Source organism: Capra hircus, chromosome 25 (genome assembly GCF_001704415.2).
Source record: "Capra hircus breed San Clemente chromosome 25, ASM170441v1, whole genome shotgun sequence".
NCBI lineage: Eukaryota > Metazoa > Chordata > Mammalia > Artiodactyla > Bovidae > Capra > Capra hircus.
In genome coordinates, this window is record NC_030832.1 from 34,269,337 (window position 1) to 34,284,989 (window position 15,653).

At 37.4% G+C, this 15,653-nt stretch overlaps 1 protein-coding gene and 1 pseudogene across 1 annotated transcript in view; one reads left to right on the forward strand and one right to left on the reverse strand.

Moving 5' to 3' along the window:
• The window catches only part of LOC102181832 (NADPH--cytochrome P450 reductase), a gene marked incomplete in the record, with an annotated part of 1,163,480 nt that overhangs the window by 295,966 nt on the left and 851,861 nt on the right, over nucleotides 1-15,653 (forward strand).
• On the reverse strand, nucleotides 13,089-14,026 carry LOC102188210 (annotated as a pseudogene).

The following is a 15,653-nucleotide window of genomic DNA, read 5'->3' on the forward strand; positions in this document are numbered from 1 at the left end:
GAGATCAGTGGAGAAATAACTCCAGAAAGAATGAAGGGATGGAGCCAAAGAAAAAGCAATACCCAGCTGTGGATGTGACTGGTGAAAGAAGCAAGGTCCGATGCTGTAAAGAGCAATATTGCATAGGAACCTGGAATGGTAGGTCCATGAATCAAGGCAAACTGGACGTGGTCAAACAAGAGATGGCAAGAGTGAACGTTGACATTCTAGGAATCAGAGTCCGAAATGCAGTACTTGGATGCAATCTCAAAAACGACAGAATGATCTCTGTTTGTTTCCAAGGCAAACCATTCCATATCACGGTAATCCAAGTCTATGCCCCAACCAGTAACTCTGAAGAAGCTGAAGTTGAACGGTTCTCTGAAGACCTACAAGACCTTTTAGAACTAACACCCCCAAAAGATGTCCTTTTCATTATAGGGGACTGGAATGCAAAAGTAGGAAGTCAAGAAACACCTGGAGTAACAGGCAAATTTGGCCTTGGAATGCAGAATGAAGCAAGGCAAAGACTAATAGAGTTTTGCCATGAAAATGCACTGGCCATAGCAAACACCCTTTTCCAACAACATGAGAGAAGACTGTGCACATGGACATCACCAGATGGTCAACATCGAAGTCAGACTGATTATATTCTTTGCAGCCAAAGATGGAGAAGCTCTATACAGTCAACAAAAACAAGACCAGGAGCTGACTGTGGCTCAGATCATGAACTCATTATTGCCAAATTCAGAGTTAAATTGAAGAAAGTAGGGAAAACAGCTAGACCATTAGGTATGACCTAAATCAAATCCCTATGACTATACAGTGAAGTGAGAAATAGATTTAAGGGCCTAGATCTGCTAGATAGAGTGCCTGATGAACTAGGGAATGAGGTTCGTGACATTGTGCAGAAGACAGGGATCAAGACCATCCCCATGGAAAAGAAATGCAAAAAAAGCAAAATGGCTGTCTGGGGAGGCCTTACAAATAGCTGTGAAAAGAAGAGAGGCGAAAAGCAAAGGAGAAAAGGAAAGATATAAGCATCTGAATGCAGAGTTCCAAAGAATAACAAGAAGAGATAAGAAAGCCTTCTCCAGCAATCAATGCAAAGAAATAGAAGAAAAGAACAGAATGGGAAAGACTAAAGATCTCTTCAAGAAAATTAGAGATACAAAGGGAACATTTCATGCAAAGATGGGCTCGATAAAGGACAGAGATGGTATGGACCTAACAAAAGCAGAAGATATTAAGAAGAGCTGGTAAAAATATACAGAAGAACTGTACAAAAAAGATCTTCACGACCCAGATAATCATGGTGGTGTGATCAGTCATCTAGAGCCAGACATCCTGGAATGTGAAGTCAAGTGGGCCTTAGAAAGCATCACTACGAACAAAGCTAGTGGAGGTGATGGAATTCCTGTTGAGCTGTTGCAAATCCTGAAAGATGATGCTGTGAAAGTGCTACACTCAATATGCCAGCAAATTTGGTAAACTCAGCAGTGGCCACAGGACTGGAAAAGGTCAGTTTTCATTCCAATCCCAAAGAAAGGCAATGCCAAAGAATGCTCAAACTACTGCACAATTGAACTCATCTCACATGCTAGTAAAGTAATGCTCAAAATTCTCCAAGCCAGGCTTCAGCGATATGTGAACCGTGAACTTCCAGATGTTCAAGCTGGTTTTAGAAAAGGCAGAGGAACCAGAGATCAAATTGCCAACATCCGCTGGATCATGGAAAAAGCAAGAGAGCTCCTGAAAAAACATCTATTTCTGCTTGATTGACTATGCTAAAGCCTTTGACTGTGTGGATCACAATAAACTGTGGAAAATTCTGAAAGAGATGGGAATACCAGACCACCTGACCTGCCTCATGAGAAATCTGTATGCAGGTCAGGAAGCAACAGTTAGAACTGGACATGGAACAACAAACTGGTTCCAAATAGGAAAAGGAGTAGGTCAAGGTTGTATATTGTGACCCTGTTTATTTATCTTATATGCAGTGTACATCATGAGAAACGCTGGGTTGGAAGAAACACAAGCTGGAATCAAGATTGCCAGGAGAAATATCAGTAACCTCAGATATGCAAATGACACCACCCTTATGGCAGAAAGTGAAGAGGAACTAAAAAGCCTCTTGATTAAAGTGAAAGAGGAGAGTGAAAAAGTTGGCTTAAAGGTCAACATTCAGAAAATGAAGATCATGGCGTCTGGTCCAATCACTTCATGGGAAATAGATGGGGAAACAGTGGAAAGTGTCAGACTTTATTTTTGGGGGCTCCAAAATCACTGTAGATGGTGACTGCAGCCATGAAATTAAAAGACACTTACTACTTGGAAGAAAAGTTATTGCCAACCTAGATAGCATATTGAAAAGCAGAGACATTACTTTGCCAACAAAGCTCTGTCTAGTCAAGGCTATGGTTTTTCCAGTGGTCATGTATTGATGTGAAAGTTGGACTGTGAAGAAGGCTGAGTGCCGAAGAATTGATGCTTTTCAACTGTGGTGTTGGAGAAGACTCTTGAGAGTCCCTTGGAGTGCAAGGAGATCCAACCAGTCCATTCTGAAGGGAATCAGCCCTGGTATTTCTTTGGAAGGAATGATGCTAAAGCTGAAACTCCAGTACTTTGGCCACCTCATGAGAAGAGTTGACTTATTGTAAAAGACTCTGATGCTGGGAGGCATTGGGGGCAGGAGGAGAAGGGGACGACCGAGGATGAGATGGCTGGATGGCATCACTGACTCAATGGACGTGAGTCTGAGTGAACTCCGGGAGTTGGTGATAGACAGGGAGGCTTGGCGTGCTGTGATTCATGGGGTCGCAAAGATTCGGACATGACTGAGCGACTGAACTGACCTGAACTGATAGTAGAAATTTGGCTTCCCTGTGGCTCAGTTGGTAAAGAATCTGACTGCAATGTAGGAGACACAGGTTGAAACCCCAGATTGGGAAGATCCTCTGGAGGGAATGTCTACCCACTCCAGTATTCTTGCCTGGAGGATGCCATGGACAGAGAAGCCTGGTGAGTTATAGTCCATTCGGTACCAAGTAATTGTACATGACTCTGTGACTTTCCCCCCCTTTTTTTTTTCCACTTTTATGCCAGAAGGAACTCAATAAGCAGTAATTACTTTGGTGATAATCTATATAGCAGTACTTCTTTTACCCATGTTATAGAGAAAAAAGAAGAAAAATAACTATTTAAAAAGAAATTTGCCTGACATAAAATAATAATGATTTCCACACAGTGGAAATCTTCAATCATTCTTCATTTTCGTGAAGAATGTTTCTCCCATTTTATTTATTCTAAATATGTACTGCTCTTTTCAATAATCAGAGGTTAAAGTGTCTGCCTGTAATGCGGGAGACCTGGGTTCAATCCCCGGGTCGGGAAGATCCCCTGGAGAAGGAAATGTTAACCCACTCCAGTATTCTTGCCTGGAGAATCCCATGGACAGAGGAGCCTGGTGGGCTACAGTTCACGGGGTCGCAAAGAGTCGGACACGACTGAACGACTTCACTTTTTTTCTTTCTTTCTTTTCAATATAATCCCAGAAAAGCCCCCCCCCCCTTTTTTTTGGAGGGAGGGGCTTCCCTAGTAGCTCAGTTGGTAAAGAATCCACCTGCAATGTGGGAGACCACAGTTCAATTTCTGGGTCAAGAATATCTGCTGGAGAAGTGATAGGCTACCCATGCCAGTATTCTTGGGCTTCCCTGGTGGCTCAGCTGGTAAAGAATCTGCCTGCAATGCAGGAGGCCTGGGTTTAATCCCTGGGTCAGGAAGATCCCCTGGAGAATGGAATGGCTACCCATTCCAGTATTCTGACCTGGAGAATTCTGTGGATTGTATAGTCCATGGGGTCGCAAAGAGTTAGACATGACTGAGTGACTTTCACTTCACTTTTCAATATAAACTCAGAAATTTCATTTAAATTTATTTAAGAATTGTTAAAAAATTGCTAATGGATGAGAATACATTTCAGGCCATAATTTTATTCTAATTGATTAAAATATTTATTTCTAGATTTAACAATATATTTTAACAATACCTAGCCTTACCTGTGAAAGAAGAGTGATTTCTCAGTGACAGCATGGGAGTGAAGAACCTGAGGAGTTTATACCAGAATTGCCACCAAGGGACCAAGTCCCTAGGACTGAACTCTTTCTCAGAGGAAATAATTTAGATTATAAACAACCACAAGTGTTTTACTCTTTTTTTAAAAAATATAAATTTATTTATTTTAATTGGAGGTTAATTACTTTACAATATCATATTGGTTTTGCCATACATCAACATGAATCTGCCACAGGTATACACGTGTTCCCCATCCTGAACCCCCCTCCCTCCTTCCTCCCCATACCCTCCCTCTGGGTCGTCTCAGTGTACCTGCCCCAAGCATCCAGTATCATGCATCAAACCTGGACTGGTGATTCGTTTCATATATGATATTAAACATGTTTCAGTGCCATTCTCCCAAATCATCCCACCCTCTCCCTCTCCCACAGAGTCCAAAAGACTGTTCTATAGACAACCACAAGTGTTTTACTCTTTTTATAATCTTAAATCCACCGAGAACATAACTTATTGTCTCTCCGCAATATCATCAGAGAATCAAATCTGAAATGGTGAAGTAATAAGATTCATTTTGTTCTAGTACAAGTTATGTCTCAGTGTCTTGATATTTTGAAACATAACTTGTGGGAAATATTAAACTCTCCTGTTTACAACATACAAGATAGAAGAGTGCATGATAGAGGAAAACCATTGGATCATCAGACAACATTTGTTGCATTAGAACTACTTATTTCCTGATTCTGAATCTATTCTTTATATTTTAAATAGTATAATAATAAATACATAGCACAGGGAACACTGTGGATATATAGATAATACAAATGTGCTGGTAATTCTTCCTTTGTCAGCCTAGCTCATTTAGACTTATTATCTTTTTTCTCAACTTTTTTTTTTTTTTGTCCATTTGGAGTTTATTCTTTAGATTCCATCAATAGAGCTCCTTTGATGTCTAGTTTCCATCAGAGTTTGGCCAATGGGAGAAACCAAGAGCATAACACAACTGAGAGGGAGGGAAAAAAAATCAAATTTCCCTTTAATTGTCTCCCAGTTTCACAGGGAAGTGCTAGGGTGGCTGCATCTTTCCAAGGAAAATTTTGGCTGAGGCTTGTGTTGAGAAAGTAGCAGGGGACATTCTTCCTTGATATAGTTTCACTGGACTCCTGACTGTAGCCCTTGTGTTAGATGCTTTAGGACGGGGATGAAACGCTTTCTGAATTTAACCTCCAGGCACTTCAACTTCTTGGATTGACTTCAACACTGTCTGTGTTCTCTTTATTAAATTCTTTCCATTGAATCCTCTTCAGTTAAACCATCTGAGTAGAATTCTGTTTTGTGTCATGTCCCTGACTTAGAACAGACTTCACAAGATAGTTAATAAGTGTTGCAGTGGAAGACACATTCCTGGCTTTATCATTGCTGGATACTACAGAGGCCACTGAATCACCATAATGGATCACTGGCAGACTCACACTGGAGGCAGAAATTAACATTACTAGCATTATTGTGATTAAATTGGATTCTGAATGTGGCTTAGCCATGCTTTTCTGCCAATTTCTTGAGACTTGGAATCACCCAGACATAGCAGAGAAGTGAGATAACTCTTGTTCCTTCCTCCCCTTTCCAGAGCCATGACAAAGCACCATGTCTGATTGAGGAGAGACATGGATATCAATCACACGAAGGGCATTTTGTATTGATGGTGAGATACCTGTAATGATATTTTCCATAATGTTATCAATCTCCATTTACCTTACCAGGATAAGTTCATGGGAGTCTATGGAGAAGATCTGAAGTGTCCTTCAAAATAACCACTGCTTTTACACTTGCTTCCATTCATCTTTGACTCCAAATAAAGATACTGCACCACCGTACTCTATACAGTACAGTACAGCAGTAGGGCATTATGCTACCAAAATAAAACAGATAGAAAAAAATATTGTGTGCTATCACATATATGTGGATTGTAAAAAAATACAACAGACTTGTGAATTAAACAAAAAAGAAGCAACTCACAGATACAGAGGCAAAACTAGTGGTTACCGATGGGGAGAGGGAAGCAGGGGAATGTAATCTTGTGTTGGGAGGGACGGAGGGGTTATTATAGGAATATAAGAAGTCATGTGTATGAAACTTAAAATTTTTAAAGTACTACAGAATTTAAAGAATCTTTCACTCAATAAAAAATATAATACAATTCACATAATATCCATGGAATTCTCCAGGCAAAAATACTGTAGTGGGTTGCCATTTCCTTCTCCTTTTACATATGCATATATTTATGTGTGTGTGTGTTTGTGTAAAAATGCTATATTTGATCATCCTTTGGAGCTTGTAGGTATGTGTGTATGCACACATTTCATGCAAAGCACTGCAAAAAATCATAAATGAAATGCTCCCTCAAACACAAATATTTCACTTCATTGAGAGCATGATTCATTTCTACCTATGAGTTTCCTACCAAGATATCACAATCTTCACTGGAGAACAGGAGTTGGCACTGAGTTACAGGTGCTATGAAAAGAGGTGTTTGGGAGGAAATACTCTGAAAACAGTGTATAACATCATCAGGATGGTTTAGAAAATTTTTCAAGATCTTTAACACACAAGAAACCCAAAAGAAAGAATAAGTGATGGTTATCAGAACAGAGAAAAATGGAAAGATAAAGATCAAGACATGGAAATTTCAAATGCATAAAGATGTGGCAGGAAACTGAAATAGAGAAGTTCATTTGCAGAATTCATTTATTACATGTCACTTGATGATTGCCTGTGGGAGTAAAAATGGCCTTGACTCACAAGCTCAGTGACTTGTGTGAGATCCAGACATATCCCAAATGAAGCAGAGTAGAAGTACTGATAAGTGGAGAGAAAAAAAAAAAAGTTTAGTTAGAGAATGTGTTTACAGAGAAAGAAAAGTCACAGTTGACTTGGCTGCCTGGTCAGACTAGAGTGAAGATGAGTATCTTCTGAACAAAGTACTTATGCATTTACTAGTGCACAGCCAAGAAGAGCCTCTTCTCATGGTGGAGTAGCTTAAGGACGGTAGAAGGGTATCAACTGTTAAACCTGAAACTAGGACATTATATGGTCTTCATTGGTGGTTCAGATGGTAAAGAATCTGCTTGCAATGCAGGAGACCCGTGTTCAATTCCTGGGTTGGAAAGATCCCTGGGAGAAGGGAATGGCAACCCACTCCAGTGTTCTTGCCTGGAGAATCCCCATGGACAGAGTAGCCTGGTGGGCTACACTACAGACAGAATCCAGTACAAAAGAAAATTTACTCATTGTTCAAAAACTATCAAGCATATCAAGACAATGAGAGTAGAGCATAACAACTAATCTAAGGAGCTTCTGAGGACAGAATCCTGTTAACTGCACGAGTTGTATGTGCCTGAATCCTACCATTCTTACAACACAGAGGTCAGGAGAGCTGCCAGTGTAGGGTATGGAAGGAAAATGAGAGCTTCCTAAACCCCACAAAAAATGGAAAAGATTAAGGATAGATGAGCCCCAAAGCGAGAGTCAGTGCTTGCACGGTGTGTGTGCTCAGTTGTTCAGTTGGGTCTGGCTCTTTGTGCCCCGTGGACTGTAGCTGATCAGGCTCCTCTGTCCATGAGAATTTTAGTTGCAAGAATACTGGGGTGCATTGCCATTTCCTCCTTCAGGTAAGTGCTTGTGAGATTGTCTTAAATGGGAATCTACCTGTCTAGATGAACTTTGTAGGGCATTCACTTACAAATGAATGAGAAAACAAATTAGTCTGAGAAAAGAGCAGTAAAGATAAACTTTTAGCAAGAATTCACTGTAAGAATGGTTCTCAAGCTTACTCTGCCTTTTTTTTTTTTTGCTTCATATTGTTTTATATCTCATGAAAGACTATGAAAGGGTATTAAAACAATGTATCCTCATTAAAACCAATACAGTATTGTAAAGTAAAATAAAGTAAAAATAAAAATAAAAAAATACAATAAAATAAAGCATCCACACCCAGTCTTAATAAGAAATCAAAATCAATATGCAAGTGGTTCTTAGGTTGTCCGTCTCTAATGATAAGATCTCTTGTACTAAGATCAGGTCCATCCTACTCCTGAGGACATGTCCTTACATTTCTGTGGGGGAGCAGAATGTTTGCCTTTCTTGGTTCTTGTGCAGTAGTGACAGCTCTATCATATAGTGTTCAGAGAGATCAGTAGAAATGTCACTATATTTTCCAAGAACTTAGTTGAATTTGACACTGACAAGGAAAACAAAAAGGATTGCATGTACTTATTTTGAGCAAAGTGCAAATTTTGGGAATCAGATTGAGACTTTGCTAAAATTTCCTTTCAAATGAAAATAGAAATTAGAAGCACAGAGTTTTACTTCTGGCTTGCATGTACACTTCCTTTCTTTACCCCTGATTAAGATAGTTCATTAACCCTTTCTAAGCTGAGAAACATAACCACATTTCTAGCAGGATATGGGAGGTGGGGACCCATTCTTAAAGCGAATCTCAGAAGGAATTAGCAGCACTAGCCATTTACTGGAACACCTGGGTCAGAAAGCACATCATACTCCTCAGGCTTATTCTCCATAATTTCAAATCACTATTTGCCCTAAGAGATGTATTCAGTCACACAAAAAATATCAACTTGAAATTTTGATGAGTGTTTGATTTGATATATTTTCCTTTTCTTTTAAACTGAAACTGCTTCCTCTCCAAAATCAAGAGCTCGTATCTTATCCTTCCTGATATACATGTATGTCTTGGGCAAGTGAGGCATGAATAGGACTTTGAAACAGACTAGTTGATTGACAAACACCTTTTCTGTAGATAATTTCACTGATGCCTCAAAACAACCCAAAGAGGAAATGACTTACTCTTGAAGTTTCAGCTAAACTGAAATAGAGGTTCCTGTAAAGGAACAGTCCATTTCTAACTCATCTGTGCCACGTGGCTAGTATGTGTCAGGGTAGGATTTGAATTCCTGACTTCACACACCTAGTTGACTGCTTTTTCAGCCATAGGTCGTTTCCATACCTTAACCTGAAGGCATAGTTTGTCCTTTCTTCCCTCACTATTTTTTTTACATGTCCCTTTAGCTTTCCCTGTGTGAGTGCTTTCCTGGTTCTCATTGGATTTAGGTTGGTCATGGCACTAACTGAAAGGTGCAAGTTGAAAATTTTCAAAAGGCACTTTCTGTGCCTCCACAGAGATTGACCTCCATCCTCCATGCTGTCTTAACTCTCTGCCCCATCCTTGGCTGAAACACTCTATTTTCATTACTTGTTAATATTGCTATGGTCACAACCAGATTTCAAACCCTTTTGAGCAGAGATGCGACTTCCACAGCTATCCTTGGAGATAACAGTTGAGAACGAATATGTGCTAAGTAATTCAAGAGTAGGCAATGTATATTTAATTCAATGACTGTACAATAATTCTTATTTTTCCCCTCAGGCCAATCTGTAGTTAATTGAACACATTATCTCACCTCTCAAAACTGAAAGTTTATGGGGAGAGGATGTGGGATGTGTAACTAACTCATTTAAAAACCGTAGGAAGAAAACAGTGTGGGAGTCATTATTTATAGGTAGCATTAACATTATTTATATGTAACTTTGAGTACATCCTATGTGCCAGCATTAGACTTAGTATTACACAACCATTAGCTCAGTTAATCCTCACAAAGACTGTGGGTGCTTAGTATTAGTACCTTCATTTGACAGATGGGAAACTGAAGCAAGTAGAGATTAATAAACTTTCCCTGGAACCTACAGTTAATAAATTGTGAGGCTGGGATCAGACTATTAGACAGTATTTTATAACATATTGCTTAGGAAAGAAATGCAACAAATTCGCCCAATGCTACACATTCTCTGGGTAAAATGGCATTCGCTTACCCATTAATCCATTCATTCATCCATGCATATAGTTAACAAGGGGCCTTCCCTGGTGGCTCAGAGGATAAAGCATCTGCCTGCAATGCAGGAGACACGAGTTTGATCCCTGGGTTGGGAAGATCCCCTGGAGAACCCACTCCAGTATTTTTGCCTGGAGAATCCCATGGACATAGGAGCCTGGCAGGCTACAGTCCATGGGTCACAGAGTTGGACACGACTGAGCGGTCAATGGTATAGTTAACAAATACTCAGAGAAAATTATGTTTGCCACTGTATGGTCAATGAAGAAAGTGTCAGAAAAAGACAAAAGATGATTTTTGTTCTTCAAATGCTTCTGTTTCATGGTGGGAGTGAAAAGGCATTGAAGTTGCACAATCAGAATTATATATCTAAGAATGAGTGAAAATCATGTTGGAAACTGGAAGGGAGTAGATCTTTCACTGCTCAAAGAACTGTAATGCATAGGGCATAGTGATATTTTATTAACTCAAATGATATATATTCAGAACATGTACATTCTAGGTTTGGGGATAAAGTCTGACTTTAAATATGTGAGCAAAGTTAAACATGGTTTATTGACCTGGTCCTCATGAAGTTGAGAATATTGATGATAATATATGAGTCAATCACACTGATAATATTAAAACAGCATTTGCAAAATTTATCTGAATTAAAGTTATATGATATTGTGAGATTATATCCTAAGAGAATGTAACTTTAAGAAATCAACCACAGAGGCACTGAAAATATAAAGGATAGATACAACTAAATCCCAACTGACGCTGAAACTGAAAATTGATAATTAAAAGAGAAAATACTTTACCCATAGAAAAATACCAAATAATCTGGTAGAGCATCAGTCTGTATAACCAAGATAAAAGAAGACAGAAAATAAAATATTTTAAGTCCTGAAAGCAAGTAACTGTCTTTCTACATTCATATCCAAACGAATTCTTCTTTGAGAATGGACAAGTGATATTCTCAGATAAGTGGAAAGAGAGACACTCTACTGAAAGATGTGATTAAGGGTTTACCTCACACAAAAGAAAACTAAGCCATAAAAGAAGAGTGAGAGCAAGAAAACTGTGAGAGAAACATTGATAAATGTCACTACAGTTAAAAGAACATGGTTATCATTACCATCTTTCTAAACTGTTATGGGGAGGGAGGTGGGAGAGGGGTTCAGTATTAGGAACTCATGTACACCAGTGGCGGATTCATGTCAATGTATGGCAAAACCAATACAGTATTGTAAAGTAAAATTTAAAAAAAAAATTAAAATAAAATTTTTTAAAAAAAGAACATTGACATGGAGTCAAAATTTGATATAATTTTAGTCATAAAATATAGATAATATTTAAACTTCATTATTGAAAAATTGTTATTAAAGATATATTCTCAACCTTCAAATGATAGTTTGTAAGTAAGAAGCAGTATGTATTCATAATTAAAATATTCTAAGTTCCTTTTATTATTTAAAGTCAAAGTAGATGCATTGAATAATGAAGACTAAGTTAAGACAAGTATGCATATACAATTTAAGGGAACTTATTAAAAGTGGTAATAGAACGTGTCATATTCAAACATGGAGTAAAAAGAAAACAAACTTAAAATATAATTTAATTCACAGTAAGTAAAGGGAAAAACACAAAGAAGTTTGTGAACAGCATAAGCTAATTATTAGAAAATATTCAAAAGTGCCAATATTCACAATAAAATAGAGCACACAGTGATTAAAAGGACTCAGGACTTGAAAATAAAAGAGTCAAAATATACATCATAGCCATAACCAAAAAAAAAAAAAAAAAACCACTGCCTAATATATGTGAATATCAGACAAATTTGACTTTTAGTCTTTATACATCACAGAAGGGATAGAAACTATACATGTTAAAAGGGATTATACTAACTCAATACTTGACATGTCATAATAATATAGCCTAAATACTTTTTAAAAAAATACCAAAAAAAATTAGGCAAATTCACATCATGTTTCTCCATTTTTATATGTGAAAATTCAAACATCTGTAAGGACACTGAAGATCTGGAAAAAAAAAAATTCACTAGATGGCCTTAATAGGACCCTACTCTGCTCAGTTCCCGTCTCTTCTAAGCACTTTTCAACATCATAGTCTTTCCCCAGATATGCCTCAGGAAGAGATGCCAAAGATGAGCAGTAGTGTCCATGACATGGAGAAGTGCAGGATCTGAGTTTCTAAAATATACGAAACAAAAGGACCTGTTGTTATAGCACAGGGAACACTGTCCAATACTCTGTAGTAACAGAAACGGGAAAACAATAAAAAAATAGATATATGGATATTTATAACTAAGTCACTTTGCTGTATATCTGAAACTAACACAATATTGTTAATCAACTCTGCTCCAAAATAAACTAAAAATTTTAAAAATAAAAACTGTGGCTATGCTTGAAAATATTAATTTGTAGTTATACTGACCCTGGTGTACTTTATATTAGTTTCTAATTTGGCTGTGTATTGGAAATCATTCATAAAGACAAAAAGTGAAACTCCAAAACTAGTTTTATGATAAGGATGTAAATTAGTTTAAAACAGGTAAAATGAATGATAAAAAATATTCGAATCAATATTTGGCATTTACATCAAAAATCTTATGAATGAGAATTTTATTCGACCAGTATTATCATCTAAAATATGTCCTGGAATAATAACTTGAGATTCCCAAAAATCTTCATTCCTATATAATTTGAATAATAGAAAACAAAAGAGACAAACCAAAAGACAAATACACATACAAGGTTGACAAGTTCCTAGAAAATAAATTGAAAACCCATTAAGCCCTGGAAATCTAAAACATTGTCATTTCCTTAGCATCATTTTTAAATTTTATCTGTTAAAAGTCTGTACCTTTTTGAGTAACATGGATAGAATAATCTCTCCTTTATTAATTTTATACAACAATAACAATGTTATTTGGTCTTATGTTTCAATTTATATGCGGTATTATTGTAATACACTGAGTCACAGCTAACAATTTAAAAACATTCTTGCAAGTCTTATTGCTGAATTACACAATAGAAGAATGATCAATAGACAAAATGATTTGTTAAAGTGCTCACTAATTGATCAGAGACTATTATATGTTACATACCTGTGACCAAAACGTCTACTCTATTTGACAAAAAATTTATCTTGAATCACTCTCCTTATTGCTTTTTTAACATCTTTGTTCCGAAGGCTGTAGATCAAAGGGTTTATCATAGGACTCATGAAAATGTAAAAAACAGCTACAATTTTGCCCTGTTCTACAGAAGTCTTGGAAGGGGGCCTCAGATACATGCAGAGAAGTGTCCCATAAAAGACAGTGACAGCTGTCAGGTGGGACCCACAGGTGGAGAAGGCCTTGTGCCTCCCTTCTGCAGAGCGGATATGCAGAATGGCTCTAAAGATGAAAATGTAGGAGATGAAGATGATGATGAGAGAACACATGAGGTTGAAACCAGCAACTACAAACATGGCAGTCTCTTTAACATAAGTATCTGAGCAGGCCAGGACTAGGAGAGGTGGGTCCGCACAGTAAAAGTGGTTGATTTCATTGGGTCCTCAGAAGGAGAGACGGAGCATCAGGATGGTCTGGGCAAGACCATTTGCAAAGCCATAAGAATAAGGAGCAGCAACAAGAGAAAGCAGACACCTCGGGACATCTTGCTGCCATATAACAATGGTTTGCAGATGGCCACATAGCGATCATAAGCCATCACTGTGAGCATGTAATAATCTGCAATCACCAAGGCAATGAAAAAGTGGAACTGTATAAAGCAGCCAAGGAAGGAAATGGTTTTCCTCTTGCATAAGAAATGAACCAGCATCTGAGGAGTGACAGTGGTGGCATAACAGAGATCTACAAAGGAGAGGTGGCTGAGGAAGAAGTACATTGGAGTCTGAAGCTTTGAGTCAGTTCTGATTAACAAAATCATGCTTACATTGCCGATGACTGTGATCAGGTAGATGACTAGGAAGACCACAAAAAGGACAGGCTGCAAGTCAGCTCGATCTGTCAGTCCCAGGAGGATAAACTCAGTCACCTCTGTATAGTTTTCCTTTAACATTGTGTTTGCTCAGCTTCATCATGTTCTAAAGTAAATGAAATAAAACTCATTTGTCATTTTCCCATTACTCACATCATATCTGATGCCCACTTCTCTCATAATGTAAATGCAGGTGAAATAAATAGCATAGTAAGCAGGAAATTTATACTTTGAATATCTGAATTAATACAGAGCTCCTTTACATAAAGACAATCATACATTCAAATGCTTTTCTCTATGTCTTTTCATAGTTGAAAAAATCTTTTTTTTCCTGAAAATTGTTTTCATGAATTACTTACAATTCTTTAAATATTGCTTTTCATTGAATTTATGACACTTTGTTTTTCAATATAACATATGATGTGGTATCTAAAGCATCAGTCATCAAAACTCATGTGTTTTCATAACTTAGTGGACTTAAGTTCATGGAATTGGTAGGTCTTTATAGAACCAAATTCTGTCTACCTGCTCCTTCAAACTCAAGATCTCTCTCATACTGGTCCCTCACTCTGCAATGCATATCCTCTTTCCCGACTCTTGTCAGTCTCAGGGGATCCTAAAATAATCAAATATTACTCAATTTTTAAGACAGCTCAAAATATCTTTTCTTTGTATTTTATAGTCTATTATTGGGGTCAAAATTGTTGCATGAGATACAAAATTAAATCCCTATTTTTGTATAATAACAGAGAAGCATATAGTACATAAATAATGTGCATGTTTGTGTTGGTGGATGGGTATATATATATATATATATATATATATATATATAATAGATCAGTGATACTAAATATTCAAGTATAGAGTGATTGGGATACAGAGATCTTGTATTAAAATCTCCCTGGTGTGACATATGTGGAACTAGATAAGTGGTACTGACGAACTTATTTGCAGGGCAGGAATAGAAATGCAGACATAGAGAACTGGCTTCAGACATAGCAGAGGAAGGAGACGGTGGAGTGAACTGAGAAAGCAGCATTGAAACATATACATAACCATATGTAAAACAGAGAGCTAAGGGAAAGTTGCTGTACAACACAGGAAACTGAACCTGGTGCTCTGGGACAACTCGAGAAGGGGGATGATGTGCAAGGTATGAGGGGGGTTCAAGAGGGAGTGTGCATATGTGTATGTATGGCTGATTCACATTGTCCTATGGCAGAAGCTAACACAATTCTGTAAAATATTTATTCTCCTATTAAATATAAATTTAAAAAGCAATCAAAAAAGATTGTCAACAATATGCTTGGATCATAATGACTTTGTTATAAGTTTACCACATTTTAATTCTTGCAAAAAGTATAAATTCTAAAACTGGAATTTTCAATATAAAGTTCATTAAAGCATGCAAAAAACATACTGAAAATAATCATATGATCCATATAACTGAGACAGTATGTAAGAAAGCATAAAGTGCATCTCCCAACTTTGTGCATGATAAAGGTGACCATGAAGATTATGATGAAAAAATCTACACTTTACTTTCATAGCACATAAAGGCATGTCATTGTTATAACGACTCTTATTAATAGCTACCATTTCAGTGATGGACAGAGGTCACCTTGTAATGTACTTTGTAAATGAAACACTCCTGCTATCTTGCCCATGCGTATTATTTCATTATGCACCTGAGAGATTTAGACTTATT